Genomic DNA, 25,454 nt, shown 5'->3' with positions numbered 1-25,454 from the left:
TGTACTGTTTTCTCCACTCGGGAGAAAGGACTCAAGTCGTTCATACACATGGCCTCTAGAACCTCCTCCTTAACCGGAGGGTACATGTTTCGCCCCTTTCTGCTGTGTGCAGAGAGGGAATGGCAGGGGGATGGGAACCAATGCAGGGAGATAGAGGGAAACAAAAAGGAGGCAACAGCAAAAGACAGAAAGGAGATGAGGAAAAGTGGAGGGCAGAGAAACCCAAGGCAAAGAACAAAACGGGCCACTGTACAGAAAAATTCTAAAAGGACAAACGGTGTTAAAAAAACAAGCCTGATGGTTTTGTGTCTTAATGCAAGGAGTATCTGCAATAAGGTGGATGAATTAACTGTGCAAATAGATGTTAACAAATATGATGTGATTGGGATTACGGAGACGTGGCTCCAGGATGATCAGGGCTGGGAACTCAACATCCAGGGTTATTCAACATTCAGGAAAGATAGAATAAAAGGAAAAGGAGGTGGGGTAGCATTGCTGGTTAAGGAGGAAATTAAGGCAATATTTTGGAAGGACATTAGCTTGGATGATGTGGAATCTATATGGGTAGAGCCGCAGAATACCAAAGGGCAAAAAACGTTAGTGGGAGTTGTGCACAGACCTCCAAACGGTAGTAGTGATGTTGGTGAGGGCATCAAACATGAAATTAGGGGTGCATGCAATAAAGGTGCAGCAGTTATAATGGGTGACTTTAACATGAACATAGATTGGGTTAACCAAACTGGAAGCAATACGGTGGAGGAGGATTTCCTTGAGTGCATAAGGGATGGTTTTTTAGACCAATATGTCGAGGAACCAACTAGGGGGGAGGACACCTTAGACTGGGTGTTGTGTAATGAGAGAGGATTAATTAGCAATCTCGTTGTGCGAGACCCCTTGGGGAAGAGTGACCATAGTATGGTGGAATTCTGCATTAGGATGGAGAATGAAACAGTTAATTCAGAGACCATGGTCCAGAACTTAAAGAAGGGTAACTTTGAAGGTATGAGGCGTGAATTGGCTAGGATAGATTGGCGAATGATACTGAAGGGGTTGACTGTTGATGGGCAATGGCAGATATTTAGAGACCGCATGGATGAACTACAACAATTGTGCATGCCTGTCTGGCGTAAAGATAAAAAAGGGAAGGTGGCTCAACCGTGGCTATCAAGGGAAATCAGGGATAGTATTAAAGCCAAGGAAGTGGCATACAAATTGGCCAGAAATAGCAGCGAACCTGGGAACTGGGAGATATTTAGAACTCAGCAGAGGAGGACAAAGGGTTTGATTAGGGCAGGGAAAATGGAGGACGAGAAGAAGCTTGCAGGGAACATTAAGACGGATTGCAAAGGTTTCTATAGATATGTAAAGAGAAAAAGGTTAGTAAAGACAAACGTAGGTCCCCTGCAGTCAGAATCAGGGGAAGTCATGACGGGGAACAAAGAAATGGCAGACCAATTGAACAAGTACTTTGGTTTGGTATTCACTGAGGAGGACACAAACAACCTTCCGGATATAAAAGGGGTCGGAGGGTCTAGTAAGGAGGAGGAACTGATGGAAATCCTTATTAGTCGGGAAATTGTGTTGGGGAAATTGATGGGATTGAAGGCCGATAAATCCCCAGGGCCTGATGGACTGCATCCCAGAGTACTTAAGGAGGTGGCCTTGGAAATAGTGGATGCATTAACAGTCATTTTCCAATATTCCATTGACTCTGGATCAGTTCCTATGGAGTGGAGGGTAGCCAATGCAACCCCACTTTTTAAAAAAGGAGGGAGAGATAACAGGGAGGTCAGCCTGACATCGGTAGTGGGTAAAATGATGGAATCAATTATTAAGGATGTCATAGCAGTGCATTTGGAAAGAGGTGATATGATAGGTCCAAGTCAGCATGGATTTGTGAAAGGGAAATCATGCTTGACAAATCTTCTGGAATTTTTTGAGGATGTTTCCAGTAGAGTGGACAAGGGAGAACCAGTTGATGTGATATATTTGGACTTTCAGAAGGCTTTCGACAAGGTCCCACACAAGAGATTAATGTGCAAAGTTAAAGCACATGGGATTGGGGGTAGTGTGCTGACATGAATTGAGAACTGGTTGTCAGACAGGAAGCAAAGAGTAGGAGTAAATAGGGACTTTTCAGAATGTCAGGCAGTGACTAGTGGGGTACCGCAAGGTTCTGTGCTGGGGCCCCAGCTGTTTACACTGTATATTAATGATTTAGACGAGGGGATTAAATGTAGTATCTCCAAATTTGCGGATGACACTAAGTTGGGTGGCAGTGTGAGCTGCGAGGAGGATGCTATGAGGCTGCAGAGCGACTTGGATAGGTTAGGTGAGTGGGCAAATGCATGGCAGAAGAAGCATAATATGGATAAATGTGAAGTTATCCACTTTGGTGGTAAAAACAGAGAGACAGACTATTATCTGAATGGTGACAGATTAGGAAAAGGGGAGGTGCAACGAGACCTGGGTATCATGGAACATCAGTCATTGAAGGTTGGCATGCAGGTACAGCAGGCGGTTAAGAAAGCAAATGGCATGTTGGCCTTCATAGCGAGGTGATTTGAGTACAGGGGCAGGGAGGTGTTGCTGCAGTTGTACAGGGCCCTGGTGAGGCCACACCTGGAGTATTGTGTACAATTTTGTTCTCCTCACCTGAGGAAGGACATTCTTGCTATTGAGGGAGTGCAGCGAAGGTTCACCAGACTGATTCCCGGGATGGCGGGACTGACCTATCAAGAAAGACTGGATCAACTGGGCTTGTATTCACTGGAGTTCAAAAGAATGAGAGGGGACCTCATAGAAACGTTTAATATTCTGAAGGGGTTAGACAGATTAGATGCAGGAAGAATGTTCCCAATGTTAGGGAAGTCCAGAACCAGGGGACACAGTCTAAGGATAAGGGGTAAGCCATTTAGGACCGAGATGAGGAGGAATTTCTTCACCCAGAGAGTGGGGAACCTGTGAAATTCTCTACCACAGAAAGTTGTTGAGGCCAATTCACTAAATATATTCAAAAAGGAGTTAGATGAAGTCCTTACTACTAGGGGAATCAAGGGGTATGGTGAGAAAGCAGGAATGGGGTACTGAAGGTGCATGTTCAGCCATGAACTCATTGAATGGTGGTGCAGGCTAGAAGGTCCGAATGGCCTATTCCTGCACCTATTTTCTATGTTTCTATGTTTCTAAATACAGTGGAGGAGGATTTCCTGGAGTGTCTTAGGAATGGTTTTCTTGACCAATATGTCGAGGAACCAACTAGAGGGCTGGCTCTCCTACACTCGGTGATGTGGAATGAGAAAGGACTAATAGCAATTTTGTTGTGCGAGGCCTCTTGGGGAAGAGTGATCACAATATGGTATAATTCTTTATTAAGATGGAGAGTGGCACAGTTAATTCAGAGACGAGAATCCTGAATTTGAGGGAAGGTAACTTCAATGGTATGAGATGTGAATTGGCTAGAATAGACTGGCAAATGACGGTGGATAGGCAATGGCAAACATTTGAAGATCATATGGATGAACTTCAACAATTGTACATCCCTGTCTGGAGAAAAAAATGAAACAGGGAATGTGGCTCAACCGTGGCTAAGAAGGGAAATTAGGGATAGTGTTAATTCCAAGGAGAGGCATATAAATTGGCCAGAAAAAGCAGCAAACCTGAGGACTGGGAGAAATTTAGAATTCAGTCGAGAACGACAAAGGGTTTAATTAGGAGCGGAAAAATAGAGTATAAGAGGAAGCTTGCAGGGAACATAAAAACTGTCTGCAAAAGCTTCTGTAGATATGTGAAGAGAAAAAGATTAGGGAAGACAAACGTAGATCACTTGCAGTCAGAATCAGGTGAATTTATAATGGGGAACAAAGAAATGGCAGACCAATTGAACAAATACTTTAGTTCTGTTTTCACAAAGGAAGATACATATAACCTTCTGGAAATACTTGGAAACCGAGGGTGTAGCGAGAAGTAGGAACTGAAGGAAATCTTTATTAGTCAGGAAATTGTGTTAGGCAAATTGATGGGATTGAAGGCCAATAAATCCACAGGTCCTGATAGTCTGCATCCCAGAGTATTTAAGGAAGTAGCCCTAGAAATAGTGGATGCATTGGTGATCATTTTCCAACAGTCTATCGACTCTGGATCAGTTCCTATGGACTGGAGGGAAACTAATGTAACAACACTTTTTAAAAAAGGAGGGAGAGAGAAAATATATAATTATAGACCGATTAGCCTGACATCAGTAGTGGGGAAAATGCTGGAATCAATTATTAAAGATGAAAAAGCAGCACATTTGGAAAGCAGTGACAAGATCTGTCCAAGTCAGCAAGGATTTATGAAAGGGAAATCATGCTTGACAAATCTTCGAGAATTTTTTTAGGATGCAACTAGCAGAGTGGACAAGGGAAAACCAGTAGATGTAATGTGTTTGAACATTCAAAAGGCTTTTGACAAGGTCCCACACAAGAGATTAGTTTGCAAAATGAAAGCATATGGTATTGGGGGTAATGTATTGACGTGGGTAGAGAACTGGTTGGCAGACAGGTAGCAGGCAGTAGGGATAAATGGGTCCTTCTCAGTATCGCAGGCAGTGACTAGTGGGATGTCACTGGACTCAGTGTTGGGACCCCAGCTATTTACAATATACATCAATGATTTAGATGGAATCAACGGAATTGATTGTAATATCTCCAAGTTTGCAGGTGACTCTAAGCTGGGTGGCGGTGTGAGCAGTGAGGAGGATGCTAATAGGCTGTAGGGTGACTTGCACAGGTTCGGTAAGTGGGCAAATACATGGCAGATGCAGTATAGTGTAGATAAATGTGAGGTTATCCACTTTGGTGGCAAAAACGTGAAGGCAGAATATTATCTGATTGCTGACAGATTAGGAAAAGGGGATGTGCAACGTGACCTGGGTGTCATGGTACATCAATCATTGAAAGTTGGCATGCAGGTACAGCAGGCGGTGAAGAAGACACATGGCATGTTGGCCTTCATAGCTGGGGAATTTGAGTATTGGAGCAGGGAGGTCTTACTGAAGATTTAAAGGGCCTTGGTGAGGCGTCACCTGGAATATTGTGTTCAGTTTTGGTCTCCTAATCTGCGGAAGGATGTTCTTGCTATTGAGGGCGAGCGGCGAAGTTTCACCAGACTGATTCCCGGGATGGCAGGACTGACATATGAGGAGAGACTGGATCGACTGGGCCTGCATTCACTGGAGTTTAGAACAATGAGAGGGGATGTCATAGAAACATATAAAATTCTGACGGTACTGGGCAGGTTAGAGGCAGAAAGAATGTTCCCGATGTTTGGGGAAGTCCAGAACCAGGGGTCAGAGTCTAAGGGATAAGGGGGAAGCCATTTAGGACCGCGATGTGGAGAAACTTCTTCACTCAGAGAGTTGTTAACCTGTGGAATTCTTTGCCACAGAGAGTTGTTGATGCCAGTTCGTTAGATATATTCAAGAGGGAGTTAGATGTGGCCCTTAAGGCTAAAGGGATCAAGAGGTATGGATAGAAAGCAGGAAAGGGGTACTGAGCTGAATGATCAGCCATGATCTTATTGAATGGTGGTGCAAGCTCGAAGGGCCGAATGGCCTTCTCCTGCACCTATTTTCGACGTTTCTATGTTTCTATGTCCTGCTACTGCTTTTTTAATAAAGGACGCCAACATTTTCCCAACCACAGACGTTAGGCTAACTGGTCTATAGTTTCCTGCTTTTTGTCTTCCTCCTTTTTTAAATAGGGGCATTACATTTGCAGTTTTCCAATCTGCTGGGTCCTCCCCAGAATCCAGGCAGTGCATGTCCACAGATCCCTGAAAGTAGCAGGCCAGGTCGATAAGGTGGTTAAGAAGGAATATGGAATGCTTGCCTTTATTATCCGAGGAATAGAATACAAGAGATGGGGTCGGTGGGGCAGGTTTGGCCACTGCTGGACTACTGCGTGCAGTTCTGGTCGCCATATTACAGGAAGGACATGATTGCACTGAAGAGGATACAGAAGAGATTTACGAGTCTGTTGCCGGGAGTGGAGAATCTTAGCCATGAGGACAGATTGGATAGGCTGGGTTTGTTTTCCATGGAACAGAGCCTGAGGGGAGACTTCATTGAGGTGTATAAAATTATGAGGGGCCTAGATATAGTGGATAGAAAGGGCCTATTTCACTTAGCAGAGGGGTCATCAACAAGGAGACATAAATTTAAAGTAATTGGTAGAAAGTTTAGAGGGGAAATTTCTTCACGCAGAGGGTTGTGGGGGACTGGAACTCACTGCCTGAAAGGGTGGTAGAGGCAGAAACCCTCACCACATTTTAAAAGTGCTTGGATGTGCACCTGATGTGCCGTAACCTGCAGGGTTATGGACCTAGAGCTGGAAAGTGGGATTAGGCTGGATGGCCTCTTGTTGGCAGACTCGGAGACGATGGGCCGAAATGGCCTCCTTCCGTGCTGTAAACTTCTATGATTCTATGATCTCCTTCACAAAGAGTTGAGGTGCGTGTGAGGTGACTTGGGCACATCTTTCCTCACGTGACAACATTTCAAAGGCAACTCAACGACTGCAAAGCACTTTGGGGCATCATGAGTTCCTGACAGACGCTGCAGAAATGCAAGTCCTTCTTTGCAAAAGTTCGATGCAAATTCAAAATTCGCGGCAAAATGAGGGCTTGTCCGGGATTTGAACCCGGGACCTCTCACATACTTCAAATAACAACCCCGAAGCGAGAATCATACCTCTAGACCAACAAGCCAAGTATGAAGTTCATTTGGAGATAAGGTGTAACCATTATTAAGCATTTTTAGTTTGTTGCGATTCCTGATTGGAGGAGCACATGAGACGGAATCAGTGACTTTGTCTTTTTGACATGTCTTCTGAAGCGCCACACGATCCCACTCCTGCAGTCAATGAGCTGTCGGGACGTTAATGTATCCATCATCATCATCATAGGTGGTCCCTCGAAATGAGGATGACTTGCTTCCACGCCAAAAAAGGATGAGTTCATGGTAGTATGGTGTTACTCCTCCCTGTGCGATCCCCAAGTTTGGCCAGGGAGCGTACAGCCTGACCTGACGGCCTCTGCGTTTAACTCAACATGTGAGACACCAAAAGTAAAGAATAATCGCGAGTTGACAGACAATCAAAAAGTGGGAAGCTATTCTGATCCCGGCAGGAACTTCTATATTTCTGAAAATGTCCCACCAAGGTGGAATTGTGATCTCTAGAATCTTTCTCCCTATCTCAATTGTTTTCTGTTCTCGAGAATCGAAATGTTTTTGTGAGATTACTACAGCTGCTAGCAGAGCAGTAAGTTGTTAGGGTAGTGGGGGAATTTCATCGCCAAATGTACAACATAATCCTGCAGGTTTTTGATGTTTTCTCTCACAGTGAGGTGAACAGTGGAGGGATCAGGAATGGGGACAATCCGTTCCGGGGACACTTGAACTTCTGCCTCGGGTTTAAAGCAAAAACTGCTGTCACTGACCGGACACCAGAAGTGTCCATGTTGGTAGTGGGGCGCACTGGTGCTGACACAATATGTCCCACCCCCGATGTATGCTCCCTGTGGAGGGACATGGTTTTGTGCCATTACCTCCATGGTACAGTTGATAGACTGTGCACCAGCAGCTTTAAACACACACTGTGGTTTAGAATAGGTGTTCAAGTGCTGGGGACACAGTATTATGTGTGCACCCGGAGAGGTCAGTACCCGTCACAGCGTGTTCCCACTTTATGACATAGGGTGGGACTGCTGTGAAATGAACATGTGCACCTCCTTGAATGACTCCAATGTTCTCCACCCTGTATACAGTGTGGGAAGGGCTGTCCCACCCATGACCGACATCCTTAGTACTATCCCCATGATGGTGTGATTAGAACATCGCGATCGACTGGAACAGGGTAAATTTCAGAAGCTAGGCCGAGCTGGCACGGGCTTCGTTAGTTACTGTACGGGTGGAGGGCTGCAAGGTGCTTGTTACTGATCCAGTAGGGGACTAAACCTTGTTTTAAATCCTCTAGGTTGTTGCGGCCCTCGCCCAACAACCATGCCCTGTACAGCACACACACCTCGTTCTGTGCAACCTGGTCAGAAGCATTCCTATCCTCCCGTATGAGTGCATTCCCTATCTGTGCATGTTTTTCCAGCTCAGCCCCGATTTCCTTTCAATGGATCATCATAGCCTGGTCCTCGTGTAGCTCTGAGCCTTCTCCTGTGTTTTCTTCTTTCATGATGTTTCTCAGTTGGTTCTTTCCACCATTTATCTGCATGTGTAGTTCTATATCGTCCAGGCTATTTATCACAGAGGATCCTGCATGATATGCAGTTAAAATGTCGTTCAAGGTGCCCCTTCTAGGTCTTCCCGTGCCCATGGTGTCCCTCGCGTATAGGATGTATATATCTGTTTTGTCTACATTCTCAAATTCTATCTCATAAAAGTTCTTGGACATTTCTCTGAGTAGGGCCTGGTATAGCTGCTCTGTTTCCTTCGGGCACCAGTCAGGTATATGCACCTCGGTAAAGTTTAAAATAACTGAAGCTACTGCATAATGTAGCCCCTGGTATGACACCTTTTCGGTTGGTACCAATACTAATCCATTCCCGAGTTACTTGGTGATGGTAGGACACCTTTCTATTATTGTTCTGACTGGCGGGGTCGTGGGCAGGGGTTTCTTAAGGTGTGCTATAAGTTCGGTGGTGTTAATTGGGAGTGGGGAGTGTGGGACCACACACCCGTGTAGGCTGGAATCCCACCCCATCCCTTCACCCTCATCTTGCCATTGCCTGGCAAAGGCGATTGATATGCCTGCAGGACAGATCTCCTCTGACCACCACATGCAGACGTAAATTCCCTGTTCAGACTCCCACCACGTGTTCTAACACACCTTCACTCCTCCCCGTGTCCCCGTGATGGTACGGTACATGTCATTCCCGAGTCTTTCCCAGTCAGAGTGCTGATCCCCCACATCCTTGCTCAGCTCCCTGAGCCAGCACAATCTACCCAGGGGAATCTTTCATTTACAAGTCAAACATACACGTTTTCCCTCCGTGACACTGACCCACGCAGCAACGACCCGTATCCTGGGGCATGGAACGGAGGCCTCCCCAGAGGTAAACCCTTCCTGGCTGGAGTAGTGGGTGGAATGAGACCCCATCCACCCTGGCCTCCTTCCCTCGTGGGCGTACACGGTGAGCTCTTCAACACCCGGGGTGCCACCCCCTGCAGTCACGATCGGTGCTCTCTCTCCTGAGACCATAAATGGGGGATTCTTCCACGTCTCCTCAGCTGTCGCTGCTCATTCTTATCAGGGTGAGCAGGAACAGGACCCTGTTCATGTTGTTATCGATCTTGTAGTGCCTCTTTTACTGCCGACAAGGTGGGGTCTTTTCCTTTCCCCAATACATCTGTCACTATTTAGTCACCGGCTGTCGGCTGAAACTCTTAACTTCTATATTCATATAAACATCCTTATCCTATTCTACTCGTTTCACACCTTCCATACGTGTGGTTTCTTTTCGGTTGTGGTGCCCTGAAATCATTACACGCATAATCTACACTACGCTAGATTCTTACTAAACATACCTTAACACATATCGTATTATTTATGTACATCTGCCACCCATCTCCGGGTGGCCAGGTTAATTCCTGTCCTTCTCTTTTCTTCCCTGGCCTCTGTGTTTCCAGCGGGGCCGGTAGTAGGTCGGACAGTACCGCAGGACCTGGAGTGTCCTGACCGGAGGTGGGTCTGAGTCCCACACTATTGGGGGAATGTCCCCTCCGGTGATACAGCACACCGCTCCTTTGGGGGTGGCTGCCTGGTTCATTTTGTCCCCTGGGGGTTCTGCCTGGTTGAGGGCCGTGGGCTGGGGACCCCCAATTAGTGGCTGGTCCACCACTATCTCTTCTGGGGGTCCCTCGTCGCCCGAGACTACCGGCTGGGTGTCCCTGCTCGCAGGCTGGTCCCTGATCTTAGGTACCCTTTCAGGGCAGGTCCCTCTCCCGGGGCTGAACCACTTAAATTGGGGCGCTGGTGACCACGGTGCCTTAGGCCGTGGTGCGCGGAGAGTCCTTCTCAGGGTTTTGACCCCTGGGGGTGCCTACAAGTCCCAAATGATTGGGGGGATAGCTCCTCCAGTAACTCAGTCCATCGCCCCTCTGGGTACAGTCTGTGGGTCTGCCACGTCCCCTGTGGGATTTCCACAGTCGGGGGCTGCTGGCTGAGGGTCCCTGCCTTTAACACGGTTCTCTGTTCCTGGCTGTCCCTTATGTTTAGCTGCTGTCCCGGGGTTGAAAAGTTTGCACTGGTTTATGTGGAACCACTTTCTACGGCGAGGCATTTTCACGGCACAGACCATGGGGCTTGCCTTGTCAACAATGTGGTACGGCCCCATGTACAGTGCCTCATAAACCCCTACTCGAGCATAGTTCCATACCATAACCTGGTCCCCTATCTCCCATTCGTGGTGTTTGAGGGGCTCTAACAGCAGTCAGTTGCTCCGATGCTGTTTTCCCATATTGTCAGCAGCCTGCCAGTGAATCTGTTTAATGTGTTCAAACAGGTTCCTGACAAAGCTGTCCCAGCTCGCTTCCCGGAGCTGACCTTCCGTGAGTACCGGGGCTAATACATGGGTGGGGGTTCACCTGGCTCTGCCGGTCATGAGCTCATACAGGGAGTACCCCGTGATCTTTGACTGGCTGGCCCGGATCCCTATGAGGACCAGTGGTCGGACCTCTACCCACCTCTTGGGTGAGTCCCCTGTCTCTTTTCGCAGCCTTTCTTTGATGTTGCGGTTTAAAGGCTCCACAGCCCGGATGAATGCCATTTACCTTTAATGCTGAGCACCTTAAGGATCTCGTGCATCACCTGCCTGGTGAAGTGGCTCCCCTAGTCGGACTTCATGTAATGGGGTAGTCCCCATCGGGAGAACACCTCGCTGACCAGGATCCTGGCTGTTCCCAGGGCAGTGGCTGTTCGGCATGGGAAGGCTTCCACCCATTTGGTGAATACATCCACCAACACGAGACAGTACTTGTAACCTCCCTGGGCAGTGGGTAGGGGCCCAATGTAATCGACCTGAATCGACTGCCAGGATCCCTCTACCCTCCTGATATATCCCATAGACACCTTCCTTTTCTGGAGGTCGGGGTTGTTGGCAGCGCACACCAGACAGCTGGCACAGAACTCGCGGACGTCTTCCCTGAGTCCCGGCCAGCACCCTGCCTGTTCCACCTGTTGCCAAGTGGTCGCAGGTCCAGGGTGTCCTGCTCCTGGACCCTCGTGGGCCAGCTGGAGGAATTCTCTCCGCTGTTGTTGGGGTACTACCCATTGCTCCCCCCTGAACAGCATTCCTGCTGTACGGGCCGTCTACCCTATCCCCTTTTTCTAGCGTGTTCAGGACAGTTTTGGGGACGGGGTCTTGGATCTGAATCGTTTTTAGGTCCGGGGACAATGCTTCCCCTGCCCTCCCTGTCATCCCAATCCTGCCCCTGACTGCTGTGATGGGGCCTGGGTTGTACGGATCCCTGAGCTTGCCCGTGCGCACCTTGCTTGGCCAACATGTCAGCCTGCTGGTTTCCCTCGCTACGAGGTTCAGTGGTGGAATGTGCCTTCACTTTATGTATATAGATCTTCCCTTCCTCCCCCACGGCTGTCATGATCTTTTCCAGTCGCGGCTTAATTGCCAGGGGTCTCCCGTCTGCAGATGTGTATCCGCGTCGGGGCCAAGTACTCCAGACACGAATTGCATGTGAACATACTGTCCGAGAAAATCGTGTGTGGGCTGGGGAATTCTTCGGGGTGTATGACGACATATACCACCGCAGACAGTTCAGCGTGCTGGGCACTCATTGTACTGGGGAGTTTAATCACCAGGGCAATGCCTGCCTCTGGGTCATAAACTCCACAGCCTGTGAGTCGTTCACCCGCAGATCCGTGCTTGAACCGTCCACAAGGATCTCTCGGCCTCTGCGGTGTAACCCAGCCCGAAAACCTATGTTAATTTCCCACCGTACACCGGTGGGCGTTCCCTGGATGGATCATGTTGGCTGCGAGTCTTGGCTCGCAGAGACTCTTTACCCTCAGGTCCATCTGGGATAGGAGCAGGCACTGCTCTCTGTCCCGTCCTTGATCCTACCGTCCAGGAGCATTTGGCTGGGCGTATGGTGGGGAAGGAGTGTGATAGGGGATCCCAGTGAGTGGCTAGGAGATGCCGCTCACAGTTGGAGTGTCCCTTCTCCACATCCGTGAGTATCCTGGAGGAGTAGACCACTGGTCTCAGCCGGCCATGCCACTCTTGGAGCAGTACTGCACTCAGGCTGTCCCTTCACTGACTGCTACCTCCAGGAAAAACTCTTTACCCCCATCAATAGCCCCTAGAGCTGGTGCGGTCTGCAGGTCTTTCTGAGTTGGATAAATGCTGCCTCTCAGCCTTCGTCCCATTCCCACTCCATTCCCTTGTGTCGGAGTCGGAGCAGAGGGGCTGCTGTGGCTGCAAAATCCTCAATGAGATCTCTGCTGTACCCGGTTAGCCCGAGAAAAGATCTTGCTTCTGTTACTGTGTCGGGAGCTGGTAACTTCTGCACTGCTTCCATTCTAGCTTTGTCAATGGCCCTTTCCCCAGCGCGCACAGCCAGTCGCAGGAATTTTACTTCCTTCAGACCGATCTGTGCCTTTGTGGGATTCACTTTAAACCCTTCTTCTTTCAGCAGCTCCAGCAGTTCAGCCAGCAGTGGGCCATGTTCCTCCCCCTCATCCGTGAATAGGAGCAGGTCGTCCACATACTGTACCAGCTGCTGGGGTCTGCTGAAGCTCTTTAAACAGTTGGCCATACATTGATGGAAAATACTGGGGCTGTTGTGGAAGCCCTGAGGGAGACAGTTCCAAGTGTATTGCTGTCCTTTAAAGGTAAAAGCAAACTTGTACTGATCGTTCCTTCTTAAAGGTATGGACCAAACCCGTTGGAAATGTCCAGCTCTGTGAAGGTGGTCGCGGAGGCTGGGATACGTCCAATGAGGTCGGCGACAGCAACAACAGTGGGTGCACAGGCGGGGATGTTACGGTTGAGTACTCGATGGTCCACCGTGGCTCTCCAGGAGTTGTCCCGTTTCTTAACCGGCCACAACGGAGAGTTCACATGGGTAGCTATTGGTCTCAATACCCCTTGTTTCACTAAAGAACCCAAGGCTGTTTCCATGTCTGCCTCCGCCTCCCTGGGGAAGTTATACTGTTTCTACGGTCGGGTCATAGGATCCCCATCTATGCTAACCTCGACCCCGTTTATCCTCCCACAGTCGTGTTTGTGAGTGGCAAAAGCTGCAAGGTTTGCCCTTACATACTCTTGGTACTCCATCGGAGTGTTACTGACCAGTGATTCACGGTCGTAACACTCCTTTGGCTTCATGGTGCACACTGTCCCCTTTCCCCGTTTTTCTGGGATAACCATTACCTCACTCTCCTGTCCCGTACAGACTGACCCCCAAAGACAGTCGTTTCTTAAATCCACTAGGATCCCGTGGCCGAGAATAAAGTCAGCCCCCAGGATTCCTCTCCCTTCCTGTTCCCACTTCATCAGGACACAAGTCCACTTGGTGTGGGGTGTTCCGAAATGAACAGAGAGCGGAACGGAGAATGAGCCAACCTGCTCGGTGCCTGTGAAAGCCACCAAGCTCTAGGGGACCCCGTTAGACAGAGGTGAGGCGGCGGGGTTATTTACATAGACAAGGGTGCTTGATGCACCGGTATCCAGCAGGTCAGTCCCTTTCACCTTCTCCACTTCCATCTGAACGGTCGGTCTCCCTCATGCATCGTACTCGAGGGAACACAGGTGAACAGGCTGTGTCTGTTCTAGTCACTGTTTTGGCTGGGATGCGGCAGATGGGATTTCGGTACCGGTGGCGGTGGCTACCCTCCCAGAGCCATCCAGCATTGTTCGCAGCGCAGTCAGAAAGGTATCAAACGTGTGGGGAGGGACTGGCTTCTCGGTCGCGGTCTTTTGGGCAGGGGCAGGAGAACTCTTCCCTGCACTACTCTTCCATGGGTTTCTACAATCCTTTCTCCAGTGCCCACTTTTTCCGCACCCAAAACAGGTACGTTTTGTACCGGAGGGATTGCCCCCCTCGTGGCACCATTCCCTCTTGTCCTGACTAGGTCTGATTTCGAGGACCCTTCCCTTGGGTGGGTGCTCTTCCATCCCCCTGCCGTTCCAGTAGGCTCGGGTCAGTTCCCTGACCACTCCCTGTTCGGTGGCCTGGGGATCTCTCGGGTCAAACCAGGCCTCAGCCTTTCTCCTTATACGTGGTAAATTGTTTGCCATCAGGCTTCGGAGCCAGTGGGCTCTCTCATCCCGGCTTATGTGATTCCGGTCGAGGTCCCCTCCACAGACGCTCTGGTACACAGGCCACAGCCTGTCTGCGAAAACCTGTCGGGTTTTCCCTGTGAGCTGCACTGTTGGGACACCCATCATTACAGTCCATGGCTTCTAGAATATCTTCCTGGACAGCGGCACATGTCCTCTGCCCCCTTTTACTCTCGGCAGAGAGGGATTGGTACAGCTTGCCGTCCAGTGAGAGGAGGTGCATATTTGCTATCTCAGCATCATCACACGCGTTGATATCCCCTGCATGTTCCACTTCCATAAAGTGGACCGAGGTGTCCCCCTTTGGGGTGAGCTTTCCCAGGTGACTTATCATAGCCCGAAGGTGTTGGGTCGTGTGGGGAACCACAAACTGACTTTCCAGGGGCCCCAGACCCCCAGCACCGGTGGGCGGGCCAAACGTTTGTTGCCGGACCAGGCACATTGGCCCTGGTTCTGGCCCTTCCTGTTCTGGGTCGCCTACCCGTCCTCTCTGCTACCAAGCCAAGCTGAAACTCGGTGCCACAGGTGGTGGTGGTCCGCTATCCCTGTCCGCCCCACAACTCGTTCACCCTCCTGCTGCCGAACCGGTATAGTCACCGGCACCACAGGTGGTGGTTGAATAGTTTCCTCCTTCTCTTCCAGGTTTACCCGGGCCATACCCGGGTTTATTAGGAATACCTTGCCTTTTGTCTTGCACAGAGCAAGGGTTAAACTTTTGTTTGTTGCTGGCAGGGACCGTGGTCTCCTGACTCAAACCCATTAGTGCTGGCTACTTTATAAGCTGCTGTACATCTCTTAACCTATCCTCCAGCTCTTTTACTTGAAGGGTGAGGCGAGTGTTTTCCTCCCACAGTATCTTTTCATTATTCTTAGCCTCGTTAACCTGACACTGAAAATAGTCCTGGCTGTTTTTGAACCTTTCCATTCGCTGTGTCTTTCCATGTTTTAGTTTACGGAGTTCCCCCACACCTTTCTTCTGCCATAGCCCTGTCATGTGATGTTTCTGCACATTCACATTGTTCTGCCTGCAGTGACTCAATGTTCTTATCTAGGGGTTGGACCTGTTGCTATCGTCAGGACAATCAAATTGCCTTTTCTACTGATTCCTTCTGGTACTTGCTGGCTGTCCACTGGGCCGCAGCGTCTCCTGAACGCTCAGCGCGCAACAGACCAAGCACCCATTCCTTAGTGACATTCACTTTCTTGTACACATAGGAGGAAATCCTCTCTTCCATCTTTGTTCTTTCCTCCAAAACAGCAATCTCTGCATCACATCCTTTATACCAAAGTCCTGCCGTGGTCGCCATTCTGTCGGGCGTGGTGTGTGGGGTGAGGTTCACCTCTGACCTTCTGAGCGGTTTGAATCGCTCGCACTATCTGGGTTCTAGACTTTGGATTTATTTGGGGATGTGACAAAGTGCAAGAGACAATTGGTTTTGGTGCAAAGAACCTCAATTTTATTAAGTGCAAGAACGTAAAATGTCGAGCTTGTAATTACTCGAATAAAAAAACACTTATCACACTTTAAAGGGGTTACAGAAAAATAATACACCTCCCACCTCCCAATGCCTAACTCTGACTCGGTGAAACTCGAGGGCAAACAGGGATTATGCTCACCAATCCTCTTATTGTCAGTTGGCGGTGGTTTGCAGTTTCGAGGTTCACTGGACTCTGTAAGTTCTGCTTGCCGTACCCCGAACATCGTGGAAGATTTCTTACTGCGTAGTCTTCAGTTGGGTGGTGTCCGCTGATGCGGTAGTGTGCGTATTGGATTTATGGGGTGAGTACCCACTTTCTTCCGTCAGCAGTAGGTTTTAAAGTTCTTTAGGTAATGTTTCACCTGTTGGTATCGAGGAACAGATTGTAGAGGGGAAACTTTCGAAGCTTCGGTTTCTTCTTGAGGACTTTTGTTCTTAGAATTTGCCGATCGCGGTGTTTTCGATGTTACCACGTTGGCTGTGGTCAGTTGCTGCCGCGATGATGATGTCCGAAGTTACTGGGTACTGCTTTCTCTGCTGTGATGATGTTCTTCCTTCTCCTTCGGTAGCAGGCAGTGTGGTCCAGGAGTGTCGTCGAGGCTGAAGATTTTGGAGCTCAGAAGAGCTGCATAGGAGGCTGTGTAGCAAGCTCTCTGGAAGGCTTATTACAAACTGCTGCGGCGATCTCTCTCCTTTTTCCCTCCTTCCCGTTCTCCTTCTTTCGTTAAAAAACAAGGCCCCAGTTATACTTTGGGAGCCGTTCTAATCTGCGTGCCAAATGAGCCCCGATTCTTTGTTTTAATTTTGGCGGGCTTGATATCTCTTTGTTATATTTTGGCGGGCCCATTAATGGTAACCTGTCTCGGATGTGTCGATCTTTTGAATTTGTTTCTTGATCTGGAAAATTAGATTTTTGGTATTTGCAATGTCAGCCGAGGCCTGGGTTTTCCATGCGGGCTGGATGGGCCATTGTCATTATGTTAACGCTAGATGGGTTTCCTGCTCAGAGTGATGGCTGGCTATCTCTGGGTTGATTGTTGCTATGTTAATGTCTCCCGGGGAGATGGGTTTTCGAGTTTACACAATTCCCCAGACAATTTGTTCAGCTTCAATATCCCAGACAGCTTCAATACCCAAACTGCTTTCTTTGAACGATCCTTTAGTTCTCAGCCCTTTCCACACGGACCCAATCTGCCTTGTAAAATTCCAAATTCGATTAAAACTTGTAGTTTCTTCCATGTGCACTTTAGGATCCCAAACTTTCTGGTTGATAGTTCCAAATTAAATTTACTTTCCAATGAGTCCACACACTGGGGGGTTGTCCAACGAATTTTTGCAATCCTACTCCTGCACCTATTTTCTATGTTTCTATGTTTCAAAAACTTTGGCATGATTGGTTCCATGGTGTAATGGTGAGCATTCTGTACTCAGTAAACCAGTGATCTGAGTTCACATTGTGGTGGAACCTCAATTCTTGCTGTCCCAGCTGCTGAAAATTTGGGACAAACAAGTGAAAGACACCTGGTGTTGGTGGGCATTTTGTTGCCTTTGTCAGTGATGCTTGATCTGCAAGTCCAGTTGTCAAATCGTGTGTTCAACCATCAGTTACCTGTTACAAATCAGCGGAGGAGAAACCAGTGTTTTTATCTAATGCTGCCTTTACCTGCACAATGCGTGCTGAGATTATCTGTGCAATATGCTTTCAGCTGGATGAATAAAAGCAATGCTTTTTGAAATGCAGGCACTGCATGTTTTGTACTCAAAATAATTTGCATTTTCTTTTCATGCCAAGCATTTTCCATTAATGTATTGCAACGCCAATGCAGTTTTTACCTGGCAAGACTGAAGTACAAGCTGTGATGAACAGTGTGAAACAAAAACAGGCACTTGAGAACCCATCGCCTCGACAGCATCTGTGTGAATTGGTCTGCATCGATAATTAGCAGAACGTAAAGAGGGGAACACTATGGAAGAGAAAAGGCTGAGCCAAAGTGTAATGTTGGAGATGATTTTATTGTTTTTGAGAAATGTTTCAAATAAATTTTGCATTGTTGTTTCCATGGTGTAATGGTAAGGACTCTGAATTCAGTGATCTGCGTTCAAACCTTGGGGGAACCTGAATGCTGCTAAAAATTTGGGACAAACAGATGAAAGACACCTGGTGGGCAGTTTTGTTGCCTTTGTCATTGATGCTTGACTGACAAGTCTCGTTGGCAAATCGTGTGTTCATTCACTGGAGTTCAGAAGGATGAGAGGGGATCTCATCGAAACGTATAAGATTCTGACGGGACTGGACAGGTTAGATACAGGAAGAATGTTCCCGATGTTTGGGAAGTCCAGAACCAGGGGTTATAGTCTTAGGATAAGGGGTAGGCCATTTAGGACCAAGATGAGGAGAAACTTCTTCACTCAGAGAGTTCTTAACCTGTGGAATTCCCTGCCGCAGAGAGTTGTTGATGCCAGTTCATTGGATATATTCAAGAGGGAGTTAGATATGGCTCTTACGGTTAAGGGGATCAAGGGGTATGGAGAGAAAGCAGGATAGGGGTACTGAAGGAATGGTCAGCCATGATCTTATAGAATGGCGGGGAAGGCTCGAAGGGCCGAATGGCCTAATCCTGCACCTGTGTTTTTCTATGTTTCTATGTTGCTAACCATCAGTTACCTGTTACAAATCAGCGGAGGAGAAATCAGTTTATTGTCTAAAATACTGCCTTTACCTGCACAATGTGTGCTGAGATTATCTGTGCAATATGCATTCAGCAAGATGAACAAAAATAACGCTTTTTGAAATGCAGGCACTGCCACGATAGATAAAAAAAAGGCCGAGCCAAAGTGTAATGTTGGAGATGATTTTGCTGTTTTTGAGAAATGTTTCAAAGATTTTGGTGTAGTTGGTTCCATGGTGTTATGGTGAGCACTCTGGACTTTGAATCCAATTATCTGAGTTCAAATCTCAGTAAAACCTGAATGCTTGTTGTCCCAACTGCTGAAATGTAGGGGCAAACAAGTGAAAGATACCTGGTGTTCGAGGGCAGTTTTGTCGCCTTTGTCATTGATGCTTGATCCACAAGTCTCGTTGTCAAATCGTCTGCTCAACAATCAGTTACCTTTTACAAATCAGCGGAGGAGAAAACACTTTGTTGTCTAATGCTGCCTTTGCCTGCACAATGTGTGCTGAGATTATCTGTGCAATATGCATTCCGCAGGATGAATAAAAGCAACGCTTTTTGAAATGCAAGCACTTCATAGAAACATAGAAATTACTTGCAGGAGTAGGCCATTCAGCCCTTCGAGCCTGCACCATCACTCAATAAGATCATGGCTGATCATTCACCTCAGTACCCAATTCCTGCTTTGGCTCCATACCTCTTGCTCCCTTTAGCCGTCATGGCAACATCTAACTCCCTCTTGAATGCATCCAATGAACTGTCATCAAAAACTCTCTGCAGTAGTGAATTGCACAGGTTAACAACTCTCTGAGTGAAGAAGGTTCTCCTCATCTCGGTCCTAAATGGCTTACCCATTATTCCTAGACTGTATTCCATGGTTCTGGACATCCCCAATATTGGGAACTGACGCGAAACATGAGAAAAGGCCGAGCCAAAGTGTAATGTTGGAGATGAATTTTTTGTTTTTGGGAACTGTTTCAAAGGTTATTGTGTGGTTGGTTCCATGGTGTAATGGTGAGCACACTGGAGTTTGAATCCAGCAATCTGAGTTCAAATCTCAGCGGAACCTCAATTCTTCTTGTCCCAGTGGCTGAAAATTTGGGACAAACAAGTGAAAGACACCTGGTGCTGGTGGACAATTTTGTTGCCTTTGTCATTGATGCTTGATCTGCAAGTCTCGTTGTCAAATCGTGTGCTCTGTATGAGCACAGTCCTGCATTGCTGAACTCTTTGCTTCAGCACGCAGTCTGAATTTTGGATTAAAAAACATGAAGATTGAAGTTTGGATGGAAAAGAGACTGTTAGACAATGTGGTGCCTTCAGCCAGTGAGATGAGTAACTGGTCATTGTCTGGATGTTAAATATTTGAGTACCTTGTTACGGTGGGAATTATGGAAATTCAGGACTAAACGATTTGACGATGTCTGTATGTTCAGTATTTGAGTGTAACCTTGTTACTATTTAATGAGATCTGTAGGTTAAACAAGCAATATTAAGTCTGTCTGTTAAACGATTCAGAAAGCAGTTAGTCCGGATTGTCTGAATGCAAAGAATAAGAGTTCAAAGGCTTTTTCAGTGTGAAGATGAGACTTTTGTGGACTGAAGAGACACAGACAGCAGAGACACTGGACATTCGGAAGGTGTGTCTGTCAAGCAGCCACGGAAATCGAAGCAAGCTGCCTTTGTGAAGTGTTCTCAGTAACTTTCATACTTGGTTTGTGTTGTATGAATGTTTAAATAAAAGACCCGATCCTGCCTTTACTACAACAGAGTGTCTGCGGGTAATTCGTTATTAAAAGCAACGAAGCGAAAAGAGCAAGACAGCCGTTTACAACATTTTGTTGATCCCGACGTGATTTTGAAAAGTTCGTTAGCTTATTCGAAGACCCCGACGTGAAGCAGAAAGTTGGCTGAGTTGTTGGAAGAAGTGTTTCCCACACATCAGTTCGAGGGGTGAGCATTCTCTTAGTTGTCGTGATTAAAGGGATCTACAGTTAGTAATGGGAGGCTCAGGAGATATTCCAGTTGAAGTCCAGTCATTTCTTAATGAATGGATTGAGTCGAAAGGGAGACCTTATGGGATAAGACAGGAAACAATGACAGGAGGATGGAGAGAGACACGGCAGTCCTTAGTGGAGAGTGTCCAGTTAAAAAAGATTAAAGTGTTTGGGTTAAAAAGTGATAAAAAGAGAAAAGCGTTCGTGTTGCAGTGTCTCATGCTGGGGATTCAAACGTTAGGAGAAGAGGCTGAGGCTCGAGATAGGGAAGTCTCAGAACTCAGACAGCAGCAAACAGCAGTGAGTAAAGAAGTAGAGAATTGGTGATTTCAGGCACTCGGGGCAGCCAGGACTGTTCTGACACTGGATCAGTATCTTGCTGATGAACAGAAGCGTAAACAAGATCTAGAGAAAGGAATATCGAAGCTGCAGCAGATGGTGGTATTAGGTTAGCCAGCGGAGACAGCAATTGATAAGGCCGGGTGGTAATCGGAGGATTCTCCGGGTCTGAGAGTTGAAAAGGGGATGAAGGGACAGGGAGAATGCCCACCGTTCCCATCCACAGCTCCTTTGTCTTCTCTGACTTCGGAGCCTCGAACCCGTGTGGTTCGCATGGCAATGTTAGGTATGGAGGCGGAGCAGTTAGATGCCTCTTCGGTTACTCAGATGCTTACCACCCCAAAACATTACGCACGACCTTCCGGTAATGTGGAGAGTGGGGGAAGCACGCTCGAGCGGACAAGGCGAGAGCAGGATCATGATTCCTCTACTCCCTGTGGAGCTCGTGAAGGGAACACGACCTTAAGTGGTTTTGGGGATACCTGGTATGAGCGAGGAGGGGTACAGTTACAGGACATGAGAGCTATCCTTCGTGAAGTTGGACCTGCACCTCTTCAGGATCTTAAAAAGTTTGCCCAATGGTGGTGTAATATTCTGGGATGGTGGCAGTCTGGGAACATTTCAGAGAAACCGCGGGTTCACATGGTTCTGTGAGCTTTTGGGAATCACCGGGGAAAGGTAATAGGTTTTGAAACAACTTCCAGGTCTCATGCTTGGTAGAATAATAGCTGCAACCTTTGTTACTCACTCAGGGCCACAGTTAATAAAGCGGCTTGCATTATTATCAGGGGAAGGACCCAGGGAAGCTGGGGAACGTATATTCCAGTTGTGTAAAAGTTTGGGAAGTAATTGGATTGATATCAGTCATTACGGGGATGGTACACATAGAGAGATCATTTTGACTCTCCTATCCCCGTCAGTAGTTCTGGAAGTAGATGCCTGGGGTGGGGACAATCATTTTGATAAATGGTTGGCAAGGGTAGAAAGCTTTCATCAGGGAGCTGCAGGAATTTCAGTCATGGAAGTGAGACAGGGGTTACAGCGATGGAAGGCAGAAGGGCCTGAGTGGATGAATCCCGCGAGGAGTCACATAAAAGGAGCAGGACCAGGTGGTGGCCGTCAGTTGATAGAGGACAGGGATAGACTGGCTTAAGAATTAGAAAAGTTAAAAGAAAAGTTGAAGAATCAGGAAAGAGAAGCTGGAGACACAGACAGGAATGATACCTCGGTTCAGTTGCTGAGATCGAGGGTAGAGTCCGCAGGTGAGGGAGGATCCCTATAGGGATGCCGCGCCTCAACTACACATGTCGTTCTTTAGGACCCTTACTTCAGGATAGGGGTGGCCATACCCTTATCGAGGCTTGTGTGGAAGGTCAGCGGGAAATGGACACCGGGTCTGCTGTACAAATGAAGGTGCTCCTGGAGGAAGGGGATTCCCCTCTTCAGAGACAGTTCCCCAACACCCCAGATACACGAGGAGCAGTTACTGAACAGTCAGAGATGAAAGCAGTGGGAGAAGCTTGTTCAGAAACATTTAAAGTTTCTGCAGGAATGGGCTGTCTCAGAACTGATGAGATGTTCAGTGAAAACCTGAAATGTTGGAGTTACAAACATGATCTTAAAGGATGTGAAATAGAAGTTGGATCGTTGCAAATGTCGAGAGAGTGAATTACAGCAGTTCCGAAGGGTGAACTGAGAGAAGGACTGGGTCTCTCGACTGACTATTCAGCATTTCCGTCATCCTTTACTCTATGTTGTTACACTTCTCCCACAAAGCAGAGGAAATTGTTAAAACCTGTGCAGAGTGCAACAGACTTAGTCGAAGACACCGATTGTGAGTTTACATTTCTGAATGTAAACAGCATGGAATTCAGTTGGAAACATCAAAAATTGAAAATTGACTTTTAAGTAAAAATGGATATGGTGATCACAGACCAACGGACTTTAAAATGGCATCCTGAGAATCTGAATCTACAACAACCCTACTTTGACCCGAAGCGCGCTGCTATTTGGAAGAAGGAAATACGGGAATGGAATACAAAATTTCAACAGCTGCAGAGTTTGAATCAAGCAATCGTTGTGGACATTAACCATCACACTGCGGAAATCGAGAACGTGCACACAACTTTGGACCAGATTGAACATGCAAGCTGGTGGGAGTCATTGTTGGGATGGAGCCCGACGGCAACAGGCGTGATGAACACAATGATACACCCTGTCCTTATGCTGGTGCTTGTTCAGCTGATCGTGCTGGTCATTGTGATTTACTGTGGATGTGTGTTGGAAAACAAGGATAACAACTGGACAATGCTGTTGAATGTGCTCGAGCCACCATGCAAATGTATGTTACCCAGATAAGACCTGCAGAGAGGCGATGAGAAGAAGTGGGGGAATGTGGGAGCACAGTCCCGCATTGCTGAACTCTTTGTTTCAGCACGCAGTCTGAAGTTTGGATTAAAAAACAGGAAGATTGAAGTTTGGATCGAAAGAGATTGTTAGACAATGTGGTGCCTTCAGCCATTGAAATGAGTAACTGGTCATTGTCTGTATGTTAAATATTTGATTGTACCTTTGTTACTATTTAATGACATCTGCAGGTTAAACAAGCAATATTAAGTCTGTATGTTAAACAATTCACAAAGCAGTTAGCCGTGATTGTCTAAATGCAAAGAAATAAGAGTATAAAGATGAGACTCACACACGCAGACACCAGAGACACTGAACATTCGGAAGGTGTGTGTCTCAAGCAGCCACGGAAATCGAAGCAAGCTGCCTTTGTGAAGTGTTCTCAGTAACTTTCATACTTGGTTTGTTTGGTATGAATGTTTAAATAAAAGACCTGATCCTACCTTTACTACAACGGAGTGTGTGCGGGTAATTCGAGGTTAAAAGCAACGAAGTGAAAAGAGCAAGACAGCTGTTTAAACCATTTTGTAACAGGTAACTGACGGTTGAACACACGAATTGACAATTAGACTTGTCGATCAAGCATCAATGACAACGGCTACAAAACTGCCCACCAGCACTTGTTTGTCCCAAATTTTCAGCAGCTGGGACAACAAGCATTCAGGTCCCACAAAGATTTAAACTCAGATCACTGGATTCAGAATCCTGAGTGCTCAACATTACACCATTGAACAGATAATGTAAAATCTTTGAAACATTTCTCAAAAACAACAAAATCATCTCCAACAGTACACTTTGGCTCGGCATTTTCTCATCCACTTCGTCAGTTTCCTCTCTTTACGCTCTGCTAATTATCGATGCAGAGCAATTCACACAGATACCGTCGAGGCTGTGGGTTCTCAAGTAGCTGTTTCTGTTTCACACTGTTCATCACAGCTTGCATTTCAGTCTTGCCAGGTAAAAAGTGCGTTGGCATTGCAATGCATTAATGCAAAATGCTTGGCATGAAAAGAAAATGCAAAATTTTGTCGAGTTAGCGAGAAGGTGACGAGGTTTGGGGTTGATGTGTGTCGCTTTCAATCTTTGAAATTTCACCAAGCAAAGAAACGGTGAATCGAACTGTCCCTGTAAGCATTGTGTTCACATTTAATCACAGGAATATCCGCAGTCAGGAGCTGAAAAGGAATTAAAACCAAATACCGGCTTCGGGACATTCAGAATACTTCATCACAGACAAGGCACTGGAAGGCTTGAAGGTCGATCACACCGGTTGTGGGAGAGCTGGTTGGCGGTGACATGGAAGTGTCTGCAGTGTGCGGGACCAGACTGCTTCCATACTTCCACAATGAATGTCCCACGCTTTATTTGGAAAAAATACAACTGAGAGTGGACAAGTTCCATCCCGGTCGGAGCAATCTGAAGCTTTAACTGACTGACACCCTGGTTTGGGATGTCTTGCGATGTTCATTTGCGTAAGTTTCTGTGGCGCAATGGGTTACCGTTGTTTGGTTGTTAACAGAAAGGTTGGTGATTCGAACCCCCCCAGGGACGATGTTTTTAACTGTTTTTTCCTGAGGATTCGGTGCCGCACAGTTCCAGGTTATCATTGTGTGCTTTGGTGTCACGAATATATTCCACAAACATTGCCAGCTGTGCTGTTATCCAGTGAGTTCCCACTCCAATACTTTTATGAGCATGCAGTTCAAGTGTCGAGTTTGAGTGTATGCAGAACTGTACAGAGATATCAAAAAATTTAACAAGGCTGTGGGACATTGTGTTTTGTTCATATTGAACAACTAATATGAATAAATCCATTTTTTATAAAAATTAATTCAACAAGTTTACAAAATGCTTCCGCCCAGTTTCGAACCAGGGACATTTCACGTGTGAGCTGATAACCACTACATTACGGAAACACGACAGCAATGTCAGGAACCTCACCAGAGCTTTAACCGACACTGCTGGCCGATACTTCAGGAGCTGGTTTTACGAGAATAGAGTGATGGTGCTATATTTAGGAAGGCTGTGAGTGTGGCAGGAATTGATCCAGTGTTTCCCAGACTTTACACATAGGAACAGGAGCTGGCTATTTAGCAGCGAGTGGTTAGGATCTGGAATGCACGGCTTGAAAGGGCGGTGGAGGCAGACTCAATCTTATCTTTCAAACGGGAGCTGGATAAGTGTCTGAAGGAACAATAATTGCAGGCCTAAGG

The 25,454-nt window shown here is 47.2% G+C and overlaps 1 non-coding gene across 1 annotated transcript; it reads right to left on the bottom strand.

Annotated features, from left to right (window-relative positions):
• Window positions 1-6,659: 6,659 nt before the first annotated feature.
• Window positions 6,660-6,747, bottom strand: trnap-cgg (transfer RNA proline (anticodon CGG)). The gene is given in 2 exon segments: window positions 6,660-6,695; window positions 6,712-6,747. It is a non-coding gene; the product is annotated as a tRNA-Pro (tRNA).
• Window positions 6,748-25,454: the final 18,707 nt, after the last annotated feature.

Source organism: Pristiophorus japonicus, unplaced genomic scaffold (genome assembly GCF_044704955.1).
Source record: "Pristiophorus japonicus isolate sPriJap1 unplaced genomic scaffold, sPriJap1.hap1 HAP1_SCAFFOLD_112, whole genome shotgun sequence".
NCBI classification, from domain to species: domain Eukaryota; kingdom Metazoa; phylum Chordata; class Chondrichthyes; family Pristiophoridae; genus Pristiophorus; species Pristiophorus japonicus.
The sequence above is the reverse complement of the archived record's forward strand: the minus strand, read 5'-3'. Positions and strand labels throughout refer to the sequence as shown.